At 44.9% G+C, this 26,542-nt stretch overlaps 1 long non-coding RNA gene across 1 annotated transcript in view; it reads left to right on the top strand.

The window, feature by feature from the left end:
- LOC138453565 (uncharacterized) overlaps positions 1-26,542 on the top strand; it is an 84,307-nt gene that overhangs the window by 16,062 nt on the left and 41,703 nt on the right. Inside the window, exon 2 of the long non-coding RNA XR_011260471.1 lies at positions 21,860-22,019. This is a non-coding gene — a long non-coding RNA (uncharacterized lncRNA). The remainder of the gene's footprint in view (positions 1-21,859; positions 22,020-26,542) is intronic.

Below are 26,542 nucleotides of genomic sequence, written 5' to 3'. Positions count from 1 at the left end.
TTATGAACATCTTGAATATCAGTTATATATGCAACAGTTTTGCATGGTGCAAATCTAGCTCCTGCGCAATCAGCAACACACCATACAACACATAACACTAAACATTTAAAACAAATCATATCTTAAAAAGCATTTGACTTTAGATTCAATACAGTTCCATATCACTCATACATAGAACATCAATGTACAGTCATGTAGCTAAGAGAAATGCAGCTATATGTATCTCCATTTAAGACTGAACGCACTTATTTCTTGTCGTTTCTTCAGTCCTTTTTGAAAACATAGTAATGACGGACTCTGGCAGAAAAGAATTCCAGAGCACTGGGGCATAGTGAGAGAAACCCTGCTTGCCAGTTTCCCCCTATTTGTCCACAGAACTTGTAGTGTGCAGGCTTCATTACTCCACAAAATGTGTACAACCCCTGAATAATTTTGTTTTTTCTGCCATGTAATACGGTCTTCCTTCACGTATGTCTTTGTAGATGCGGAACCGTGTTTTAAAACATAGTGATGGTCATTTAAAAGGAAAACCAGCAATTGTTTGTAGGGGACTGTCTACATTTGCCCTTATGTGCTGTGGGGTCCCCTGAAGGCAATTTTTGTCAGACTCGAAGCGGAGAGTAAATATAAAGAGTAAAAATCTCCTTTACTCATCAGTTTTACTCTCTGCTTTGAGAGATCTACAACAACGCCTGAAAATACGATTTGGTCGAGGTGTTTTATAATGGCTTCCAATGTAATCCGCCTGCTCATTGGCAATTTCTAATGTGAGGTGTATTTCATTGGCATCTATTCGTTTTATGCCTGCACAAAAATCTCATATTTCAGTTCTGATTGCAGTACTACTTTAGTTTCGTAAATGTACCTAAGGGGAATAACTACGAGTTTACCCCAGTGTTTGCCATAACAATTGGGTCAATATTTCATCCCCCATGGTCTGGATAAGACTGGGCGATGTTGTTCCAATGTAGGTGATATCAATAAAACACACTACCACTACCATCCATGTATGTGCATCCTAATGCCTGCAGGCTGCAGAGCGATATAAGCAAATAAATAAATAAATAAAACAAATATTGACTTTAAAAAGCTGGCACCCATCTTATTTTTTTTTAAAGGATTTATTTATTAAGTTTACAAATAACAAAACAAGTCCAAAACTATTTTGACGCAATGCTGATACAACAGGGATTTAATGGGGTTGCACAAGGGTTATAATAGCGTAGTTATTGCGGAATCGAGCTAAATGGGATGTAAAACCACCAATACCAGTCTTCAGGCTGAGAGGATGTACTACACACAAATACACTTAAATCAAAAAGATGTAAATAATCTCAGTTTTGGCCACAGCCACTCCAACAGTGGGGTAAAACAATGAACTCATTGTTTGGAGTCGTCTGGGGTACATATAACAATGAAACATCACCTTGTATGCATTTTCTTTATTCGTCACACAGCGAGATGAGGTTGCTACCCTCTGCCAGATGTGCCCCCAGGACTCTTTGGAGATAGGTCGGCCCTGGTCGCTTTCCCACTGTTTCATATACGTGAGCTTTGAGGAAGGATCAAACCTGTCCAAGATTTTATAGATTCTGGAGAGTTTCCTGAGGGTACCGCGCTCGTGTACCAATGCCGAAAATGGTTGCATGCCAGCATCCTGTGTGTCGGGGTTGGTGATCCAATGTCAAAGTTGACAATGAAAGCGCTCAGTCTCGGGCATGCAAAACAAGCCCTTGCATATTCCTCAAAAGTGAGGGTATGATATAATTGCCTCGAACTAAGAAGGCCCTCCCCCCTGCCACATCGTGAAAGTGTTCCTCCTGAGCTCGGGGCAAAACGTGAATTGCCTAAGACTGGGGACAAGGGGCGCAAGCTTCTATGAACCCGCCACAGTTTAATCGCCCTGTCGCAATACAGCAAAGATGCCCGAGTTGTGGTTAAAAGTGGGCCACCAGCCGTTCGAGACGCCAAGACCAAATGCACTAGGCCCTGCAAAGGGAATCCCGATACCGATTTCTTTATGACCGGCAAGAGGGCCCCTCACGCCAAGAATGAATCTGAGAGATATTAGCCACTGTTATGTAATTCTGGAGGATCCGGAGACCCAGGGCCCCACAATATTTGTTTGAATGAAGGGCATGTCTGCTGACTCGGGGTTGGCGACCGGATCATATTAATTTCATGATATTCTGATGCAGTGTCTGGAGGGGGAAGACGAGGGATCGTAACCAGCAAGGCTGACGTGTAGTAAATGCGTTTGGGGACGATATTCATTACTACTGTACCCCGGCCCAACCAAGAGATCTCTCGGGACTCCCACCTTGCCAAATCAACTGCCAGCATTCTGAGCAGGGGCCGAAGTTCGTTCTATGTATGTCCTCAAAGAATGGGGTGAGTTTTACTCCCAAGTAATCAAGTACAGTATCGCTCCACCGAACATGATAATCCAGTCGGACAACCAACATGTTATCGGAGGATTCCAAGACATTCACACCCAAGGATTTCCCAGAAAGTATTGTGAATCCAGAGGCGACCCCAAACCTCTGCAGCTCTCCCATCCCGGCACGAAGGGTCTTGCGCGTGTGAGACATCATTAACAGGATATTATTCACGCAGAGGGCCGCTTTATGTTCAGTCCGCCCTGCATGAACACCTCTGACTTCCATATTGGAGAGAATGCGAATGGCCAAGGAGTCGCGGATTTAGAAAATCACTGGGCTAGATTTTAGAGTGCCTGCTTTAGTAGGGGAGGAAACCCACCCCCTTCTGCAGCTGTGCTATCAGTAAGCGCCTAGCACCCTTTTCTGGCCATGGGAGCAAATGGCTGTTGTGTCAGAACTTTAGAAAACGTCTTTTCACGTCAGATTACCACACCATCTTGTGCTCCTCTCCACTTGCTAGAGGCATTTGTGTAGGTAGGCTCGTTTATACACCTCCTCCGAACTCAAAGCATGTTACCCCCATCAACCCTTATGCATAAGCATCACACATTATTCCACGTACAACCCTTACACATTATGATGTTATTTCATGTGCTCCCTGTACCCAAGAACCCACTGAGCCTGCACACATTTCAATAGGGGATAGTGAAGAAAACAGAAGGGCATGATAATTCAAAACAACATTATATTCATTGAATCAAAAATGACTACCAATGTATATAAGAATACATTTATTTTACAAAATGTCTCACCAACAACTCATATCACTTCAGTTCAACCCTCTCCCAGGGTACAAGTAATACCTTTATCAGACCACATTCATGAGTAGAAAACATCTCCTCGAAAACCAGCTTTAGTAACTGCTCAGCTTTACTCCCACATGGGAATGCCACATTTCTCAAGAGGAAAAAGTTAAAAAGAAACCTATTCAGTTTCACCTCTCAGAATAAAAGCCTGTATTAGAGAAAGCACATTTACGAAATTCAAGAATAAAAACACTGTCTCCAGTGTATTAATTAATTACCATCTCTACTAGAGGAAAACTAGCATTCTAGCGACATTAAACTAAATTCACCAATGAAAATAGAAACACATTGGACTTCATTACCAGTATGCCGGTCCGGAAAGAGGTGCGGGTAACAACATGTACCGGCACCTTTTCCGGACCGGCCTACTCTGCGTCTGCCGGTAGGGGCTTTGAACTACCGGCAGGCCTGACCTGCCGGTAGTACAGGCCCTTCCCGGGAGAGAATCCACGGAAGCACCAGCACCGTTAACAGTGCCGGTGCTTCAGTGGTTCCCATTCCCATGGTTTCCTCTTGGACTCCATGGGAATGGGAACTTACTGTTACTCCGCTGCCCGTAATATCCCGGTAAGAGCGGGATATCGGGCAGTAGAAATGGTAAACCGAGCATGCCGGTAAGCCACCGGTAAAACCAGCGACTTACCGGCAGTCTCAGAATGACCCCCATTATACCATTGTAAATAAATAAATAAATGACCAGCGTTAAAGCATCATTAAAATAAAATGCAAGAATAGAAAACACATTATATCAGTTGTGAAGGCAGCGTGAAGCAAGACACAGACAACAGATTTAAAGGTCAAACAGAATTCCTTTATTATCTTAAATGTCAGGATGGTGTAAGGCCTAACTTGCCCTATGCTAAGGTGGGACTTTCCTACAGAAAGGAACTAAAGATAGTCTGAGTCAGAAAGTTCAACTAAAAAGTCTGTCTGTGTCCAAACCCTTGACCTGCCCTCACAACTAAAGATAAACAATGTGTAGGGATGCCGGCAATACAGGAAATAGTGTTCCAAGTAGGGTTCTGAGCTTCTTCCACCTCTTGGCTTATTTTATACCTCCCCCAAGTTCAAGATAGTCTCACAAAACCTCGGGGATCCCTTCCCCAAGTTCAAGACAGTTCCACAAATCCTCGGGGTTCCCTTCCCCAAGTTCAAGGCAGTCAACTTGTACTGGCTCTCAAGCTTTCAATGTTCAAAAACAACTCCAAATCAACTTTACACGCCTTCTGGTTTCTTAATAATTCCATCAGATTGCTTTCTCTTGTTTCACTTTAGCAACTTCTTTGGCTTTCACAATTGGGTTTTCCCCAGTCTAGGTGCAGTTGCTAGACCAGACAGTCCTCCGAATACAGGTGGCACAACCAGGAACCCTAGGCTCTCTAGCCCACCCATGTTCTTCTGTATCTGTACCTGTGTGATCGTTCACATTCACTTGGCTTCTCATTGTCAGCCTCTAGGCTTTGCCAGAATGTGTTCCTTTCTTTACCAGTCTTTGGCCTTGCCGCAATGTATTTTCACATGTAGTTCACTTTGTGGTGGTTTTGTTCCTTCATCACTTTGCTTTCATGCTCTTTAGCAATCTTCCATACCTGCTTCCTTCTGTGTTTCATACAATTTGTGCTTACTTTTCAAATAGGCAGCATATGAATTTCGTACACACTTGTAATCGAGTCATAGTTTTTTCCAAAAGCTTTCATTCAGTTTTGTATTCAATATCTGTGATCTGTTAATCTGCCACTTGCACGTTATATTGTCCGTATTTGTCTCTCAACCCATTGTTATGGGTTTATTTCAACTTGTGCATGCCTTTTCATTCATTCAGCAGTTCATTTCAGTTTTCAAGGCATCCCCGAGCAGTGCCCCGGTTCCAGTGATCTTCCCTCTCAACTCACCACGCAGCCCGCCTGGCCCTTGGCTCCACAGCTTCCTGGGGTCGTTTGCTGGCGTCCTGGCTCCCCTGCAGGACCCACCGTGGCTGCCTCCTCGCATACAGGATGCCCTGCTGGTCTGCATGCTGCTGGCCTTTTTATACACCTGCAACGACTTGACTGGTTGCAGGTGTGAGTTCCAAACTATAATTGCCTTGTTACAATTAGTGGAACGCTTGAGACATGCCTGACCTTTAAAACACTCTGCAGGCCTCTTCCTTATCCCAGTAGTATACTGGGTTGGATGAAGGGAAATAACGGGAGATGTTTTGCAATAACCCATAAAGGCCGGGGAAGGGCCAGGTTGGTTCTCAGTAGGGACAGGAGGATACCATATCTCGCCTGTGGATATCTTCTCCTCAATCCCCAAGGACCCTCTACCCAGGTGATCCTCCCTCACTTCTCTACCACCAGGGTCAGGATCCAAAAGTGATGGCCTTTCCCGGGCAACCTGAGAAGAGGATCCAAGGGGTGCAGGTGTGAGGATACCCTCAGGTTTCACACACAGTGTATTCAAGCACCAAGCTGAACAAAATAAATGACCAGCAATGAACACATCCCTAAATCAGTTATCCTCAGCAAATTAAGGTGTAAACTTCAAAAGGAAGTGAAACACCCCCTGCTCATGTTGCTGCCTTTGCAACAGCTCTGTAGTGTGTCCCATCTGATGTAGCCCGCCTCTCCCCATTGGGTTTATATAAGGATCAGGTGGTAATTTCCCATGACGTGTCGCCGAATAGCCAGTTTGTCGGTCTATGCCCATCATTTCGTACCTGGCATTTAAACTTGCCTCATGTTCTATGATGTAAGTAATCATTTTTCACTTAGCTCCTCCTCAGCAACACGTGTTCATAACAATGCTTCAGATTCTAATGATCAATTTAATTTTATGCGAGCAAGGTGCCCTAATTAGTTTGGTCACTCTGGGCGTTGCTTCAAGGATAAGATGCTCAGAATGGCACCTGCAAAACATAGTTTTGTGCTCTGCAGTCTACTCGTTTAGATTATTCACGTCACTGAGCTGTTGCTGAGTAAGGTCAGCTTTGTGCTGTGCCGGGTGAAAGTTCATAGCCTCGCTTATTCAGCTGTTTCCTTAGCTACTATTTCTGCAAATAATGAAGTTGAATTTGTTTATGTTTATTGATTGTTCAAAACCTAAAGCAGTATGATTCTATTGCAGAACAAAATTGCTATGCTTGCATGTGTGTTTATCAGCCATGAAGCATCTAAATATATTTATAATTGGAAAGTAGTTTAAAGCAAACACTCAATAAGAGGTAGCAATTCTAGGCCCTTAGGCCCCTAAAGCACTTTGAAAGCTTCAAACTCTACAATTGCCATTCTAAATGTAATTTATTACACTAGTAACAAACTGTACAGGTTTTCACTAGCAGGCCTTGTCCAGGGTGGCTTTAGCTAGGTTACATATATTAGGGGGTTTTCATCATGTCATGGTATCTCCAAATGCAGTTTTTCTGTCCGAAAGGGGCCAACATGTATAGAATACATGTCAAAGGGTTCCATTACCCGATAAGGGGGGACAAGGGAGAACCTTGGCATGTGCCCCAAGTGATGGAAACAAGTCATTACCATTTTCACAGTTAGGGCCAATCCCAAACTCCTGGAGGGTCAGCAGGATCAAGCGCCAGTCCACCCTGTCAAAAGCCTTGTTGGCGTCCAGTGCCAGCAAGGTCAATAGAGTCCTGCTCCTTCTCCGAAGTTCCATAACTTTGATGGCCCTCCTGATATTGTCATGTGCGCTGCACCCCGTGAGAATCCCTTGGGTGGATCAAAGAGGGGGATACCCCGTCAATCTTGTGGCCCGGACCTTTGAGTAAACCTTTTCATCAGTAAATAGGAAGAAAATCGGGTGATAGGCATCGCTGAGGGTAGCATCCTTGCCTTATTTAAGCAACAACGAGAGGTACAGTTCCCCCATCGTCCATGTCACCACCCCCGATGCAGTGAACTAATAAACAGAGATGTTAATGGGGCCAGTAGTTGTGCTTTGAAGGTCTTATAAAATGCAGCCATCAACCGTCAGGACCCTGGCCTTTTGATTGTGAAGAGAAGAGTTAGCCCGCTCCACCTCCTCCTGCATGATAGGTCACTTGAGCAAATTCCATGCCCCCAAAGGAGTCAGGGAAGGGAATGCTGAGGTAGTAAGGAGGTCTGGGCCTCTAACTCCGAGCATTCTGATCCGAGCAATGTCTCATAGAAGTCCGCAAATACACTGAGCTTTTCTGAATCCGAGTACCTGTCTACGGCCTTTCTATCTCTTATGCCTGTGACACTATTTCTAGTTTGCTGATTCTTCAGTTCATATGCTATATACATATTAGCTTTATTCGATTGAGAATAGTAAAATTGTTTTGTTCGATTTAGGGAATTGGCCGTCTCGGATGCCACAAGTGCTTCTAAACTGGATCTGGCCAATTTCTATTCTCTCAGCACCCTCTCAGTTTTATCTTGAGCATGTGCACTCTCCACGTCCCTCACCTGTGACTCCAATAAACCCTGATGTGATTCCTAGTTGCGAAATGCATAGCAGAGCGGATAATAAACTTACACCTCACCACCGCTTTCATGGTGTCCCATACGATACCAGGCAGCATCTCACCTTTGTCATTTTTCCTTCAAGTAGTTGACTATAATCACAGCCATATCTCTACATACCAGGGGATCGTAAAGCCACCATTAACGCCTGGCCGCAGGTATAGATTTCAATTAATGACTCACTATCCCTACCCTACCGAGGATTTCCCTGTCTATCATAAACTAAAGTCAAACACTCTAACAAATGAGATCTGGCCCTCACACATATACATAAAATGCACAAGAAAATATATGGCAATTCACAACAACATCAGCAACTGCATTTATAATTTATTCACAGCTCTTTATTACCTGGGTGAACTCCCCTTCTACGGGTTTCAGGCTACATTCAGTTCCAGTGTTCAACAAAAAGAAACAAGGGAATCCATGGTTGCAACAAAGTTCCAGCACAGTTCTTGGCTCTTTCACTTTATCAAAAGAAAGTTCTGTTAAATCAGTGTTCAACCAAAAGAACAATTATTCTTTTTCTTTGATTAACCATTTCCACTTCCTCAAATAGTAGCAATGATATTCTTGGTCAAGGTGCTTTGCCACATTGTATGAATGTCAAAGAAACTAACTTCCTGTCAGATTCAAAGGAACACTGCTTCTTGTCAAGGAATAAAGAAACACGGCTTTCCCTAAATTCTATTCTTTATAGTACCTTAAATCATAGTGCACAACTTTATAGGGATGACTTCTTAGCACTTCTGCTTCCACCTGGTTGATTCTTACCCCAGGTTCACTTCTACACAGAGTCAGCATGCAGGTCTACTCACATGCCCGATAGTGTTCCACACTCAACAGTGTTTCTGAAGTCTTAAATCTACTGACAACCAAAAGTCTGACCACAGTTTCATCAGTTTAATATGTTGTGACTTATTAAAAAGACAAAATTCACATTTAGCAAGCCTCAACACCTTCATGTAGGCAAGGCACTCTTCTTCTGAACATTCAGCTTCCAGAAGGGCAGCCTCTTTGCCACCTTTTGTCTTTCTGCCACATCAATATTTACCACAGCTTCAACAGTTTGCAACTTTGTGACTTCCAACAACTTTTCAGAAATGACAAGTTTGACTTTAGTGCCCCTCAACACTTCCAAGTAAGCAAGACACTCTTCTTCTGGACATTCACCTTCCAGAAGGGCAGCCTCTTTGTCACTCTTGTCTTTTTGCCACACCAACAACCAACATGCTTTTAAGGATGTGTTTCTACCTTTCCTCCTTTTTTCATGTTTGAATACCAGCTTTTAGGGAACAATTATAATCAACAAGCTTCACCCTTTTACAATATTGCATTCACCCCGTCTCTTCTGTCCAACCAGAGCAGCTTAATTGTATGCCTTGTTAATCTTGTTAAACTCTTGGCTTGGCATAATGATTGCGCCACTCTTGCCTCTGGACAATGCTTGTTCCCTGCAAATCACAATTTAAAGTTCAGCCACTTTGGTACAGTGCTACAATGTTCTTCTGCTTTATAAATGATACTTCTTGTTAGCCTTCACATTAAGGAACAGTTTCAAGCACATGCAATTAGTATTTAAGCCTCTTTCAATAGTTTAATATTCAATTCAAACCATTCTGGCTATTTCACTTCTATGTGAGTGCTACTTCAGTCATCTTCAATGTTCAACAATCAATAATCGAGTTAGCATCGCTTTTACTAATACACGAATGCTACTCTTGTTGCATTGCATTGTCTGACAATTAATTATCGGGTTATCAATGCTTTCGCTCACCCGCAAGTGCTTCTCCTCGGCTACACTTGCCTGCCTTTGTTCGTACAAGGGGACACTCAGTAACATTCACCGGCTTCTGTCTTCACTCTCTTCGCGTTCGGTAGGACTTTACCTGCTGCTGGCTTCTTTGAACATACACTGTTGGCTTTTTCGTAAGCTTTCTATTTTGAAATGCCAGTTTACTGCTCCTAAATGTATTTATGGAAAGATCACAAGATTTAAACTGAAAAGTAGAAAGCCATTGTTTGTAGATTCCCTTTCACTGTAGCTTTGGGCGTTCGGATGGTGTTTCACTTTGGAAATCTCAAACAACATTTCCTTTCTTAGGATGGTTAGGGATTGAATCTTACTTTTACCAACATCAATGAGTATTTTAGGTACATCATAACGACAATACCGTTACATGCCTTGTTACCTGTCAAAGGTTCTTCCCCTTTAAAGACAAATACTGTGTCGGATCCCACGGGATTGCCTCACCATCCTGTGCCTTGTCTCCTCCCAGGTGATCCTCCCAAGGCCATGATCAGGAAGCGTGTGCCTTTCCCTGGCCACCCGGGAGGAGACTTTAGCCAGGGTTTAGTGAGGAACTGCAGGATTCATCACTGGCAACTGAGAATCTTTAGTTCTAGTGATACCAATGAATGATCGGAGAACAGCATAGGGCCTATCATAGCATTTGAAGCAAAGTGAATCAGTGAAGACAGCACCAATAGGAGGTTAATGCGGGAGAACCCCTTGTGAACATGTAAATAAAAGTGAATTCTGCATCCCGCCCATGGAGACGTATCCAGACATCCACCATAAGTCCCTCATCAATGCCAATGACTGTTTAGAATCAGCAGGCGAGGGGAGGAGTGTCTTGTCCACAGCTGGGTCTGGGACTACATTACCACATTAAAGTCCCCACACAAAAGCAGCTCGTAGAGTGAAGCCAAGGTCACTGGGTGTCCCAACATGACTCCTTTCACCATGAGGTATCTACACTCCAGATCTCTAATGACCTCTCTCGGTACAAAAAGGACATCCTTGGTGAGCATTATGGCCACCCCTCTCTTTTTTCCCTCGCTAAGGCAAAATACTGTCTAGGTAAGGCCCTATACTTCACCTAAACTCATCTACAGGGAGCAGGTGGGATTCTTGGATTATAGCGATGGCAACCTCAGATGCCTGGAGCCTCCTCAACATCAACCGCGTCTTAACCAGGGAATTCAGTCCTTGTGCATTAAGAGTCACAACCCTAATCAATTACTCACCTGCCATCAAAATATAAATTAGATGTTCCCATCACTGCCTCCGCAGTAAGGGAGTACTTCACATTACACCCCAGAATGCTTAACAACTGATACACTAAACAAAATCCCTGACAATCGCTACCCTCTGCCCACAAACTCTCTCCCACCCAGGTCTAACATGCCCAGCATCGTCTTCGGGGCCATGGGGAAGTACAGGCCGGCTCCAACCCGGTTTGAGCTCCGTACAGCTAGGGCCGAATGGCCCCACAACCTTAATGTGAATCCAAAGCATTGGGCTGAAGTATAGAAGCACGTATTAAACGAGACTGCAATTCCACTGTGTGCATGAGGTAATCTGACGGGTCCTCCAGATTCAGTGTTCCACTCTGCTCAGGAGACCATTGAGCGTTTGGATCCTCGAGTTGTCCCCGACCCAGCAGTCTTTCTGCGATTCCTTGATCTTGTGACCTTAAACCAGGCTTCCGCCCGGACTGGAGGTCCAGCAGAAGAAGCCTCTCCTTTGGGTTGCTCTGAGGGTGAGGAGGGATAGGAAGGCAGGTTCATAATAAGCATTGTAAACTGCATAGAAGAGATCATTCTCCTCTCCCCCTCCAAGGTAAAGATGACAGCGCATGGGAACCCCCAACTATACTTTATATCTTTCGCACACAGCCATTATGTGAAATCCCACGAAATCCTGAAGTCACTGAATTCAAAAACTGGAAGAGGTGCGCAGCGTTCATAATGTCCTCTTTGACCCTAAACAAGTATACTCTGATCAGGACTTCTGGTGACCAATTGTTGCGTAGTTGGATGGAGGAAAATACTGTTCAAGTTTGGACCAGTTCAAGTTCCTTTGTCAGCCAGCCATTGTTGGAGAGATCTAAACATTGCAAACACGTAGGACCCCATTTGAGCATCAGGGACCTGCAGCCGGACCCCCCTCAGCCATATTTTGTTTCTTCTCAACCGGTTCTCCAGGATTCAAGCTCTTCCACCCTGCCCTTCAATTGTGATAGTTCGTAAGTATATTCACAGGTCCAGCTCTGCAGCTCATTGATGCAGGACTCAGCTGAGTCCACTCACTTGTCAGTTTTCCAACACCTTCTGGGTGAATTCATCCACAGCCACTGTACCTCTTTCTTGATGTCCGCAAACATTTGCTGCAAATCCGCCCGGATAGCGAGGACCACTAGGATCCCCATTGCATCCATCAGGTGATCAACATGCACCTCTGCCAGTAATTCCTGCCTCCTGCACTTCTCCTGGCTGTGCATAAAAGCCAAAACATTGCCCCTTTTGCCACTTTGGGTGTTTTTGCTGCCATTATGGATTACGGGGCAGTGTGATGACCCCCAAACCCACCCTGAGCAGAAGAATATGTGATGGGGCGACAAATGCCCTTCAGCTTAAGGAGGGGCTGAGGTCAGAGTCAGGCAGACTGCGGCTTCCAATGACAGGTCAAGCCTAATAGGTGACTCCCATGGCAATTCGTCTGGAGGTATACTCATGTGGGCTTCCCCGCCAGGGACATGCTGCTCTTTCCTAGTCTGTGGCACGAGGGCCCACGTTCCAAACTCGGTGGTGATCACAGGACCGAGGTCATGGGTGGGAAGAACAGCTGGGATGTCCCCCATCCTCTACAGTGCAAGCAGGCCAAACAACAACACCCAGGAACTGAGTCTCGCATCATGTGCCCAAGCAGCCAGGACCTGGGTGCCTACATTCCTCAGAGTATGTCTCCAACGTGTTCCCCAACTGTGGCAGCAAGAGCCACCTCTCGCTGGAGGGAAATTCCATTTCTCAGGACCTTGGTCATCACTGGGGTTCTAGCACCACTGTTGGCCAGCTGGATCTCAGCACTGTGGAGCCATCCTATCTATGAGGGCCTCGGGAGACACCTTACCTCTGCTACAATGGCCTCCCTGCTCTCGCAACTTCCACAATGCTGGAGCCTTCAGGCGGGGCAGCGAAGTGGACTGGGGAAGGAGGGAGAGGCAGGGCCGCACCTATGCTGTAAAGCCAGTCAATGAGACCAGGTGTAGAAAACACCCGCCTTGCGTCTCCTCCCAGGTGATCCTGGTCCCTGGCGCCATCTTAGATCGGAGCACGGGTCTGGATGATCACCACCGACACCACTTCGAGTTGGAAATCCACAAGGCCATGCCGGTCAGGTATCGATGATGGATCACTGGATGAGGAACTTCATCGGCACCCAGACCCTCGACAGGCCGTGGGCCATGGATCTCGCATTGAGGGTGACCGCTCTGGCGCTTGGCTCTGCCATGCCCCTGGAGCCCATCTTGTAAGGGTCAACACCTTATCCATGTTTGTTATTACCCATTTCCGGCTCAGAAAATGTAACAGCAATGAGCAACCATTTCTGACCTATATGCAAATTAACATACACCCCATTTATAAAAATGATCTACGCCATTATTTATTGAACATTGGAATATGCTATGATGTTGCAAAGTCCTTATTGAAAGCTGTAGTATATTATTAGGTTACTAAGCCTAAAATGATCTAAAGTTTGACTGGTTTATATGGGAACCATATTTAATTGAAGATGTGATATATTCTCAGGTGGGCACACCTTTATTTGAGCGTTCTAGCCTGTTGTGTATGCTATGCCAGCTGTTAAACAGTAGGCACCCAAGTTAATGTTGCTTCTGCCCCATTTAATGGCTGGTGTAGCATGATACAGGGGTGTAAAGGTGCAGACAAAAGAAGCGGACTCACAGGTGGCATGTTTGGGGCTAAAGACCTTTATTGAGTGCAAAAGAAAGGAAAAACCTATACATCCCTATTCCTAAGAGGGGGTTCCCTGCCTCAATTAAAGATAAGGGAGGTAATTACGACCCAGGCGGTAAGGGTTAACGCCGTTGTTAACCCTTAACGCCTGATTCCAATTTTAACGGCTGCTTTTAGCAGGCGTTAAAATCCATGGCGCTAAACCGCCTTGGTGCTAATTACGGCACCGTAATTTACGGTGACGTAATTAGCGCCTTCCCCACTCCCATTATGCCCTATGGGGCAAAAATGGGAATGGGGAAGGGTAAATGGGAAATGGGGATTTACCGCCCCACTCACCTTGGAATGGGGCGGTAAATCCGCCGTAGTGTAAACGTAGTTTACATCATGGTGGTAAAGTTGGTGTACTTACCGCCTGGGTCGTAATGACCTCCAAGGTGTCTGTCAGGATGTCTGTCAACCAGGGGCGTAGGAGACACATAAAATCTGGGGGGGACAGGGGACACCTTGGGGACTTTGCTTTTTTAATTTATTTATTGTGTTTTAGTCAAAGAACTCGACTTTTCACAACATTAAAATTAAAATAGCAGTACGTATTAAATTACAAATATCATCACTGTATAAAACAAGAGAAAAGAAGAAAAGAAAACAGAAGAAAATTAAAGGATGCAGCAGCAAAGAACATGTCTTTATATGTTGCGTTTCTGGATTTGTCATCTGACTATGAGCTCATGGTAAGAGAGAGGAAATAACAATTACTTCCAGTGGGCCACAGCTAGGACGCCAGCTCGTTAAGAGGCAGATCACCTGTAAGTGGATTCCTGCCAAATAAAGCAGTTGCAGCCTTTTCTACCAACTGCAAGTTGCTACTTTTTTTGTGTGGGGCAAGGAGACGTGTGTGTCTCTTGGAATGGAAGGATGGGGGTTTCAAAGAAAGAGGAAATCTTGCTTGTGCCTCTGAGTAAGCCCTGTTACTGGAGTAGAGGGACCAGGTGTGTGATGTTGCTGCTTTGACTGTCCTCTGGAGTGTGGGGGGTACAGCAAACAATGAGGATGAGCGATCGCATGCCCACCCCCTTATAAGCACTCCACAGGACTGCGGCCGGATCCGTCGATCTCGGGGGATGCCTAGTAGGTGGGGTGTATGTGGACCTAAGGGGGTAGCCAGAGAGGCAGCCCGCTGTGTGGGCTGCCCCTCTAGCGTTCCTGTGAGGGCTGGGCCAGCCTCGCACGATGAGTCTGGTCCCTCTTATTCCATCTCATGCTGGCTTTAGAGCCTAGCTTTTCTTTGCCTTTGTTATTCTGAATGCAGAGATGGACTCTGTTCCTTTCTCGTTTAACATTTGCTGCAAAGCCTGATCTATTTGATTCTCTCATATGTTACTAGGACGGCAGAGCATGGGTCCTCTGCCCTGTTACACTATTCAAAGAGCCCCTCTGGCCTTTCTTTGCCCGTCCCTTGTCTCACTGCTTGCTTGCTTAATACATACCTTCTTGCTTGAACACTCAATATATTCTCCCTAACACAGCAATGGCAGCTGCAGTCTGTCTTAACTGCTATTTGTTCCGTGTCTTGAATTGGCCTCTTATTTCCGCTTTACTGTCTGCCGGGGAAAAGCATTTGCCAGTCACTGCCATAATGGTTCCACCTGGCCATAAGAGGGCAACAGCTAGCCAATATTGGAAGAACATGGGCATATTATGCAAGAGGTGGGCAACTGCCTTCCTAATGCCTACACAAGAGACACAACTGTTGCCTTTGTTTCTAACAGTAATTCAGTGGATGAACAAACGTGAGAACAAACATATTGCTTATAAATGAAGGGGATGATGTCACACTTGGTTAAGACATTTTGATCATGCCAGGAGCTAATTTCCAGCTGCAACTAAGCGATTACCTTTTAGACTTCTGGCTTTAAATAATGTTAGTATCACCTGGAAAAGCACAGAGGTTGCTCAACAGGGTTGCTGGAGCACGAATGGTACCCTACTCATGGGCATGATGATGGAGGGCATTCTTGCCGTGGTTTGGAGCCTGGCCCTTACAGCCATGATAAGGGGGAAGGGTTTACTTTTGGTTGTATGTACCCTTTGAGGGTGGGCAGACATTGCCTCCTGCTTTAGCCCACTAACAGCTCTATCACACATACCTGTCAGATGGCATGTAACTCAATGCTACTAATGTTATCAGCCTAGGAAGTCTGGAATCCTTTGCCACACCAACTAGGGTACAGGCTTGCCACCTGAGACTTACCCATGTCTGAGTCAGCATCTGTCGCCCTGTGGGGAAGACACACAGAAAGAGCAGGGCACGGTGCCCTTGTGGGTTTTTCACACTTCTTCCTCGGGGTGGGCACAATTCACTCCGCAGAGAAAGTTACACATTCTGGGCAACATTCTCCCACTTTGCCAATGGCACCCAAAGAGCTAAATTAGCCATTTGAAATACCTCTGTCGATTTATTGTGCAATCCACACTGATGGGTTTAAGCACCTGTTTAATGTGAGATGGCAATTAAGGGCATTTGCCAACGCACTCAAGAAGCACAGGACACCCTCTTACCAGCGACATGCCATGCTCACTCATTCTGATCACGAATTGCCATTTATCTGGGGTCATGTTAAATGTATTTATTTATTTATTACATGTGTAGCATCACGCAAAACCCACAAGCATTAAGGCACAAAGTAAACTGCATGGAGTGGACCACATCCATTGGCGCAAGTTTTTACATTTCAACCACAAAATGGAATATTTTAGCGTAAAAGGCAGGTGAAATCACATTGCTTTTCCACTCTGGAAGAGTGTAAATACCTTGCGCAATTAGCGATTGTTGGCGAAATTGGCAATGGCTTCCTCTGGACTCTGCCCGCTTTTACCAGGTTTAATTTCCAAGGAGATCCAAGAGGAATCCGTTTCCTTATTTCCAGCATGAGAATCCATGCTGGCAGTAAGGCCGAATTTGTCTGGTGGAGTGGGAAATACAGGGGGTCCTGGTGTGTCCACTCGGCTCCCGAACTCCACCCAGAAAATGCACGAAAATCCGGCCAATTAAAAAAAGCGACAGTAATAGTGTTTTCCACCACTTTTTCTGAACCAATTGACCTGGAAAATGCTGTATTGCATTGGAAGCTGAATGCATTCACTCCGCATATTATCCCACCTGAAGATTAAGCCAGGTGTTGAACACAGGCGTTACATATTCCTGTGCACAATCTGCATTTAGAGCATTAACTCACTGAGCTACCTTACAAATTATATCTCTTCTGGGGCTTTACCATCTTAACCCCTTAACTTCCATGGGTATTCCTGCCAAGGTCTTTTTTGGTGATTTCGGTATGTCGCCATTCAATCCCTTGTAACTTTTTTGTTACATAAGATATCTCGGCCAAATTTGGTCCCTTTTTTCCCCAAATGTAGGCGGTCGTAATGTTTCAGACTTTGCCGGGATTGTGGGTAATAAATTCTGGGGCAATTTGCGCAAGTCAGACCTCTGTGTATTCCCACGGGTGTCCTCTTTTCGGAAATGCTTGAGGTTCCCCGTTTTCCTTGGGGCTTCAACACCAAAGGCCCAAATCTGTATGTTGTCCACATGAGCAAAATCTGCTCTGCCGAAAGGCTTGAGGTTACCAGTGGGTTAGCCTTTTCCCTTTGCGCCCATGTAGGCGTGTTCCGGTGGGTGTCCAGAGTGAAATATCTGATTGTGTTTTTTCCACCAAATTTCAGAGACATTTCCCTCTGCCCACCCACCGAAACACGCTGCCAACAACAGATGTCATACCTTCCCGCGTTCCCACAGGTGTCCCGACGAAAACGGTACCTCATATGTGTGGGTGCATTTACCTGGACACAAAGGGAAAAGGCTAACCCACAGATAACCCCAATCTAGCAATCTGCCTCCAGGGAGGGCTACATGAGATGCCCACCATCTATTTGGGGTGGGGTGGAGAGGGCCACCCCCTTTCCACTAATAACATCCATGGTGGTTCAGTGGCCCCCCACACCCACCCAAAACAAGTTATAATTTGTTTTATTTTTGTTTTGCCCCTTTCCTAGGGGCAGATGGGCACATGTGTGTGGCCATCTGCCCCGGGGGGGGGGGGGCAAAATGTACTGCCTCAGGCTTGAGGGCTGGATCTACCAATATTTGCAGTGGCCTGTCCCACCACCCCAAATGGATGGGGGCATCTCATGTACCCCTTCCTAGGGGCAGGAATCTGCCCCCAGGGAGGGCTACATAAGGTGCCCCATCCACTCAGGGTGGGGGGAGAGGGCCACCCCCCCTTTCATACACAAAAACTCCTGGGGGTGTAGTGGGTCTCCCCGGTCCCCCCACCCCCACCCAAAACAAGTTATAATATATTTTTTGTTGTTGCCCCTTCCCTAGGGGCAGATAGGCACATGTGTGTGGCCATCTGCCCGCAAGGGGGGCCAAACGTACAGCCCCAGGCCTGGGGGCATGGCTCTGCCAATATTTGCAGTGGCCTCTCCCCCCCACCCCAAATGGATGGGGGCAACTCATGTACCACTTCCTGGGGCAGAAATCTGCCCCCATGGAGGGCTAAATAAGGTGCCCCATCCATTTAGGGTGGGGGGAGAGGGCCACCCCCTTGCAAAAATCCCTGGTGGCTAGTGGCCCCACCCGCACCCACCCCCACCCAAAACTATGTTTAAAAAAAAATATATTTTTTGTTGTTGTTTGCCCCCTTCCCTGGGGGCAGATGATCACCCATCTACTCCCAGGGTATTGCCCCCATGCTTTGGGGGTCGGGCGAGAGGGCTGCTTACATAGTAAGCAGCCCCCTCCCCCACCTCAAAAACCGATCCCTGCACTACACACAAATATATTCTGAGGGGGATAAAAGACATTACATCCCCCCACTTACAATTGTGGGGGTGCTTTGTCCCCCGTCCACCCCATTTCCTACGCCTATGCTGTCAACTCAAGAGTGTCCACCGTCCTGTGTCAAGGAAGCCTTACTTCTGTCCCTTACACTAGAAACTAAAGAATAGGGCAGTATGGTTCTGGTCCCAGGAGAATCTGGTCCCTTCTCCTGGGTTATGGCTCCTGGTTTGTTGAAACATTTCCCAAATCTTATAACAGTCTTGTGTCTCACACTTTGTCAGGGGGAATGGGTCCCTTCCCCTGATGGTAAAATTCCAAACAATACTATCTTCGAGGGCCAGGAGAATGTCTCCCTTCTCCTGGTGTCCAGTCTTAGATAGTCTGGGAGAATGACTCCCTTCACCAGGCCTTTTTGGACCTTACTGCTGATCCAGGGAACCAGAAGAAAGATTCCCTTCTACTGGTGTCTTGGTATAAGTTCCTTACAACCAGGGAGAATTACTCCCTTCCCCATGCCTTCCTTTCATTAGGTTTCACACTTACAAAACCCAATTCTAAGTGTTAGGAGGGTCCACCACCCTGGCTTCTCTTCTTCTTCTTTGATCTGGCCCACTTCCCTGCCGAGTACTGACACAAGAAAGATGACTTGTATTTTGTTTAGGGTGCCTACCATCCTTTGGCTGTCAGTGGACCTATATCCACCACTGTCATGATGGGCTATCCCTCTCAAGTTCCCTTTATGGTGTTTGGGGTTCTCAACCCTTCCTTGGTGGTCAACAGGCTTCGTTCCACCACTGCGATGAGGAAGAGAGGGTTTGTAGGCTTACAGCCTCTTCCGTGCCACCCATGCATTATGGTTGCAAAGGGTCCCAGGGATAACTGCATGTGCCCTCTTGGTAAGCTGCCCCGTTTTCCCTCTGGTTTTCCCGTGTCACCCATTAACTGTTGGGGTTTTTGTCATATTGCTGGGGATTCCATGGATGGCAGGCATTCAGTTTGGCTTCTCCGGCAGCTTGCTTTCCCTGCGGTTGTGCAACGGTGCTCCCAGTTGCCTTCTGTGTTCCTTTCTCCTCTCAACACTGTTGTGCACAGGCCTGCTCCTGCAAACCTCCCGATCATCAGACGTGGTGGACTGCCAGTGTCCTTGGAGCACTCTCCCTGGGGATCAGCGACACATGTTTGATTCTCCCGTGTTCAGTGAGCAGCACCCTTGCAGTCTTCAGCGGCTGCCCAAAACCAAGTACTTAGTCCATTGTCGATTTTTCTCAATCTTGCCAGCAGTGTATGGGCCCATTTTATTAGTCCTTCGTCTCTTTCACAGGTTTCATCTTCATTGCTCCGTGGGGCCAACTCGTCCCAGTACTTGGATTACTTAGGTTTCTGTCGTTCTTCTTTGTCTCAGTAGTTTCATGGACCTTGAGGTGCTCTTCCTTATACATAGGTCTACTGTATACAAAGAGTTTATTAGAGGAAAGAGAAGCTAGAGTATGTCAGGGTGTGATGTTCTCATAAAGGCTGAACCCTAGATGGTCATCATTATCCAGAGAGGGGGAGTCACTCCCCATGAGACCCTCCCGCATCATACCACCCCTAGGGGGACTATTGGGTAGTGGTCTTACCTGCCTAGCCTCATGGAAAAGGCTCCCCCTTGGGGAGTAGTGGCGACATCTAATCAATCATCAGAGGGGCTATAAGGTAATTAGCAGTGCATTTTTTAATTGCAGGAATATTCTTTGTGCATAGAACACATTTCCTGCATGAAAAAAAATGACAAAAACATTGACACCATGAACGTCAGAAAGGGAACTCCTTAAAAAAAGGAGACCATTTCTATTTCCATTGCAGATTTTAGGAGATGTCTAGCCATGGATGAGTGCCGTACAGAGGAAGGCACTGCTGGTAGTACCACTGGTAGAGAAAAGATAAGTACGATAAAAAAATAAGAAAAGGGAGGTGCTCAGAGCCTATTCGATGGCTGGCAGTACTGATGTTTTATGCCTACATAAATAGGAATCTGATTGGCTAATGCTCACCTCGAGAGTGCTTATAGTATTAAGAGTATATTATCGGCTCTGAAGAAGGGTTGCTGTGTTGTGATGGGGTCTGGGAATGGACCCTGTCAATGGAAACGCCTGAGCAAGGGTGGAAGTATCCCACGCGAGGTCGAAATTGGGAAGCCCATTAGTGAACACTACCCACACCCTAACCAGAGAAAAAAACATATATTTTGCCATTTTGTGAAATAAAAACCATTAAACCATCCTTCAGAGTCTGGGGGTTTGTACTGCTGTCTGTGACAGTCTTCAGTGTGAACTAAGGAAAATTCAATCAGGCTATTTTGCTATGGTTGGATCCGGCTTTCAAATCATAAACCGTTCAATAATACATTTACTACAATACTATAGAGAAATATGATAAGAAAATCATAAAAACAAATTCATATGCAAAGATCTAAAACAAATGTATAGTACTGGAATGGTGAGCATAATTTGAAAACTGTATTCATAATAAATATGCAAACACATAACACATGTATGGTGCCTATTATTTCTAAAGTCACTTTGTTGTGTACTCTACACACTAAAGTAAACCATGTGTGTGGAAAGATCCTGTGTTCTGCATCTGTTGAGTTTGTCACACAGTGTAGTGCAGATTCTGCGAATTTGGATGCTCTGGAATGTGCACATTTCTAGAAAAAGATCCAGTTATTCTTAAACACTATTCCCAAAATGCACTGTTTGTTTTCTAGTTTGAGGCATACTGCCATTGCTGCCTCCAACATTGGGTGACAGTGTCAGTGATTCTCATTGCTTCTCTCATGTTGCCATTTGAATGCTACCAGAATAACTTGAACTCTTCTCAAGAGTTCTTGTTATCTTAGAGAGAGAGTCTGTTATTGACACAAGGCTTTGGAATGCACACATAATAGCTCTGTGATTGGTATTTGCTCAGGAATTCATGTTTTTAAATCACATGCAGAGTTTAACTAGTGTATCATTAGCACATGGCATGTGCACATTTTAATAGTGCATGATGTGACCAGAGCCTGTGCTCTGATAGCGACCACGTTACCGTCAGAATTGAGTGCAATTACTTGAAGTGGAGACAGCCCCAGTGTCAGACTCACTTTCATGCAGTCCCAGCACTGATGCAGTTTCCCACCGCCTCCATCCCAGGGACCGAGCTGGACCGGTTGAAAATGGTTGGGCGGAAGAAAGGTAACGCTGTTACGTTTCCTGTCAAAATCAATTACGACGTCAGAGGTCAATAACTAATCATTTCCTTCTAGACCACCATTGTCAGCGCCAAATCATTAGTTTTGCTAGGTTTTTTGTATATGTCACCTGCCATCAGCAGATACATGTCTAAATCCAGATACCCTGACCATGTTCTCTCACGATGTCTGATTCTTTTAACGAAATGTAATCATATATAGTTTTGCCACATGATGTTTTAGTTCACCCTTCCAAAATATGGACTTTTTGAAACATTTTGTCATTGTGCGCTGTTGCTTTATAGGTCACACACGCAGGATGCAGCAAATGAGTGATGTGTACAAGATCTCCTCTACGGAGAGGATTCAGCAGCTTGAACAGGAGCTTGCGGGGCAACTGGCTGAGCTGAAGAGAGAAATTGAGGAAAATGGCGTACTTCAAGGGACGCCTAATCGAGCTTACAGGTAAGATGCATTAAATAAATGAGCATATTGTGCTTTAGAATATAAAAAGGTAATGGCCTCCAAAGTTGTACTTCAATGATTTAATGTTACCTCACTGGAAAATAACTTTGCCTCAGACTCTCTGTGTGCATCAGAAATAGCTATTTTCCTGTGTAGATCTTCACATTTCCTATGACTGCCGGAATTTCTTTCGGGACGGGCAGGCAGAAAGGCCATTGAATATACAAAGTTGGTGGAACCTAGCAGTTGGTCCCAGATCAGTGCTTTTATTAAGCCTACACACGTGCCCTTAAGCTTATTGGTGTTCCCTATGAGGAGTGCAGAGGTAGGTGAAAGGTCAAGAGGGAAAAGGAAGAGAACAGTCAGAGATATCCGAAATATGTTGTGTTCTGCTTGTGGATCCCAGTATCTGCCCTTATTTATCTCTTAGCGCCTTAACTGCCCAAGAGAAGGGAGTTGTTGAGGGCGCTTTGGTGATGAAGTCAGAATAGAGAGGAGAAGGGGTTTTACGGAACACAGAATTCCAGATAACTTTCCCATCCAGAAAGGGGGCTCTTGTTCGCACTCTTTTAGTCTTCAGAAAATGCAAACTACTCCAGCCATGCTCTTATTTTCTGCAGTGTCCTTGGTAACCTGTGGGTGAGAAACAGATAAACTAAGGATGGAAAACCATTCAATTTTCCATATACCCAAAACAGTAAAGAGGAACCGTGAATATATATCACAGTCGTGTTACATAAATCATAAATCTAAATCCTGCAGATTCCCTCGATTTTCTAAACAGGGATAATTTCTTATGAACTTTAGAGGCATGGTCTAGAGTGCTGGGGAGAAACTACTCTGACTATTTTTTTTTTTGTTTTTTATTTAAAATTTTTTTTTACACAAAATTCTTACATCCTTCATTTGAAAAGTTCCTAAAAGGGAGAGAAGAAGAAAGTGGGAATGGGCTGTTTCTAAGGTTTCATAAGGTCAATGTTCTGCAGAAATTGAGCCATTGCGATGGTCTCAGGCATTCTCTCTCCCTCCATTAAGCGGTTCCACCAGGTCTCCTCGTCGTAATAAGATAGATCCTTAAACAGAAGTATCATATGGGTCGTTCTCTCTTTATCCAGACCTTTACAATTTAAAAGGAGATGTCTGATAGTTTCCTTTTGATCCGTCATTTCACAGAAGCGACATAAGTTGGAGGTCAAAATCCCTCTGATTGCTCTAATTTCATTTGTTGCGATGATATTCAAACGGGCTCTCATGAAAGTTTGTCGGGACTGACGGTTTGGAATTTTCCTCAAATATGGTCTTGTGTCGTTCACTTTTCTGCTTACTAGAAGAAGGTGCGTTACTGATTTATACGCTGAAGCTGAGTCTTGGGTTCCTATCCAATCCCATGTTTCTAATTTTGTAATTACTTTTGTTGGGTTATTTATAAGGTTATGTTCCGTTGATCCTATATCAGTAAGGGTATCAGTAACTTTCTGTGCCCATGGTTTCAAGAGACTTGAATTCAAATCATAAAGTTCGTCATGGATGATATTGAAGATTTTTTCGACGTTTAGGGATAATCACCTTTCTGAAGTGCATTAGTCGGTTTCTGTCTAGAATGGCACTTAATGATGAAACACAAAGTTCCCTTCTGATCAGGGCCATTGGAGTTGATGGTGGTAAATTCAACATGCTCCTCCAGAAGAGGCTTTCAAGTTTCTGCCATAGGTCGTCCGGAAGGTTTAAAAAGCCTCTGCTCCGTAAAGAATAGAGGGAACAGCTTTCATTCGGTAGAACTGAATAATTGGTTGCAATGAGAATTTGCAAAATTTTCTTTCGATTTTCTTTGCCTGGGCTGTCAATCGTTTCGTCTTGTCCCACAGTTTTTGTTGCATGTTCTTATCCGTGGGGTTGTTGCTTAGAGTGACACCCAGATACTTAAATTCTTCCACGGTCTGGATTTTTTCTCCCTCCAAAAGCCAAGTAAAGTTAGCGTTTCATTTTACTGCTTTTTGGAATGTCATTATCTGTGTTTTAGACATGTTGATTTCCAGATTGTTACTTCTTATATACGCACTCAAGTTGTTAAGCTGCCTCTGGAGGCCAATTGGTGTTTGATCTAAGATGATTAGATTGTCTGCGTATAGAAGACGCAAAATCTTAATCCCACCCAGTTTCGGCGGGAAGGATCTTACCTGCAACTCTGAATCTTTGAAGTCCCATAGATAGGCGCTAAAAAGGGTAGGCCCCAAAGGGAAACCCTGCTTGACACCTCTAGATGTTCAAATGGGTTTAGAGATGGTTCCCTGTTGATCCAGTCTAACAGATATTGATGTTTCCGTGTGAAGGGCTTAAATTTGTTCCAAGATGTTATCTGGACATTAATTTTTTAAAAACGTTTTCCAGAGAAGCTCCCTGTTGACCTGGTCGAAGGGTTGGACCAGGTCAACGAAGGCCAAGTGAATTAGGGGACCTCCTTCTTTGGTTTCCCCTTTTAAGGTGTTAATTAGAAGGATGTTCGCCAGGGTTCCAACATTTTTGACAAAACCAGCCTGGAATGGGTCAGTGACTTTTCTATCGACGGCCCAGGTTTGAAAAAGGTCCAATAGCGTAGACCCATAAAGGTTGTCAATGACATCAAGCAACGCTATTGGTCTGTAGTTCTTGGGATTATCTCTTGGACCGGCCTTGTAGATTGGCACTGTAGTTGCTTTTTTCCAGGATAAGGGTATTGTTTTTGTTCTTATAATTGTATCAAAGACAGCTCTAGTGAACACAGCCCATTTCTCTGGAGCTTGTTTCAAGTGTGCATTTGTTAAATCGTCCGGCCCCGGTGCTCTGGTGTTTTTCAATTTTCGGATTTTCATTCCAATAGATGTTACGTCAATGGGGATCGTCCACTCCACTTCAGATTTAGTCTGAGGATGTCGGGTCCCTATATTTGTATTTTTGAAGAGTTCTGTGAAGTGGGTCATCCAATTCTGTTCAATGACGTAATTATGCAATCTATTTGCTGTGCCATTTGTTGATGATTTTATTGTTTGCCAGAAATCCCTCGAACGGCACCCGTTTAACAGCCATACAAATGTTTCGGTGTCTGCTTGGTGCATAGCTGCTTTATGCGCTTTTAGCCAGTTTTTATAAGCCTTCTTCGCTATAGCTGCTGACTGTATGTCCTTTATGAACTTAGTTTTCTTTGACAGACAGAGTGCTTTTCTCAGTTTCTTCCTCTCTTCGACCAGAACCTTGTCATATGTATGGTTAAAGCCAATCGGATTTGATTTTGAGTTCTTAGCCATGTATCGATAGATGTTTAGATGTTGTACAAAATCCGGAGCTGTTTGTGGCTTATTTGTGAAGACCTTGGTATATTTGTCGATCTGGTCTCCCACGCCTCCTGCGTTAACTTTAAGCTTTATTCTACCACCAGATTCTTCAACAGCAGACAGCATCCAACTTCTTTTCTCCTGAAGTGATATCCATGTAAATTCTAGGATGTTATGATCGCTATTTTTGGTGGGTACGATTCGAAATTTGGAGATGTTGGAGAGAAGTTCTCGGGTGACAAAAATATGATCTAATGTAGCTGTCGAGGTGCCCTTTTCCCAAGTTGGCACGATATCCTCCTTGCTTCCTCTCAAAAAGTGGAGATTAAACATATCGTATACCTTCATTATTTTTGTCCATTTGGTTCCTCTTTTAATAGCCGAAATGTTGGAACGGCACATTGTGTTTCCTCTTATGACATCTGGGTATGATAAGTTTAAATCACCACATATTATCAGATGAGATAGGCCGTGTTCAGAGGAGATTTTCTGAAGAATGAGGTCTGCTTTATGTAGAAACTGTTCATCACTTTGGGCCATGGGATTCCAATAGGAATTAATTATTATTATCTCCTCGACACTGGACCGAGTCTAATGGTGATGGCTCCCTTCCCACGTTAATCGGAGGACCTGAAAAAATTGAGATGCTTCTATCACCTTTATGACTCGTAGTTCGTTATACAACCTTACCAAGGTCAAAAGGCCTGAAGACGGGCTGCCAAAGAGTCTCTTTGCCGCAGGTGCCAAATAAGTTTCAAATCCGTCCATATACGGTGGGTCCCTTACCAGGTCTCTTGGAGACACAGTATGTCAAAGTCCCCCAAGTGAACATCAGAGGGTCTCAATAAATGTTCAAAACCTCTTGTGTTCCAGCAGCCGAATTTCAGAAAGGTCCCCTTTGTGTGAACAGCCTCAAGTCGATCTTCCATAGCTAGCCCTTCCTGGAGTGGCTAACTTCGATTCCCCGACTCTAGGGCTCTAGAAATCCAGGTCCATTGCTTCCCTTCCTTCGTTTGACCTTGTTCGTTCTCTCTATTTTGCTTGATAATTGCTCCCGATCTTTCTGCTTCTGGTGCAAAAGATATCATCAATTTCGGCAACGGACCTTTAGGTATTCAACCCACGTTCAAGGGGTCCAAATACGGTTTGATAGTCTGTTTCTAGTGGTGTGTGGGTTCCTTTTGATGTCTTGTCTACGCTGACTATTGCACAGCA

This window comes from Ambystoma mexicanum, chromosome 4p (assembly GCF_040938575.1).
Source record: "Ambystoma mexicanum isolate Mex_15411 chromosome 4p, UKY_AmexF1_1, whole genome shotgun sequence".
In the NCBI taxonomy this organism is placed as follows: domain Eukaryota; kingdom Metazoa; phylum Chordata; class Amphibia; order Caudata; family Ambystomatidae; genus Ambystoma; species Ambystoma mexicanum.
This window is presented reverse-complemented; position numbering and strand designations above follow the sequence as displayed.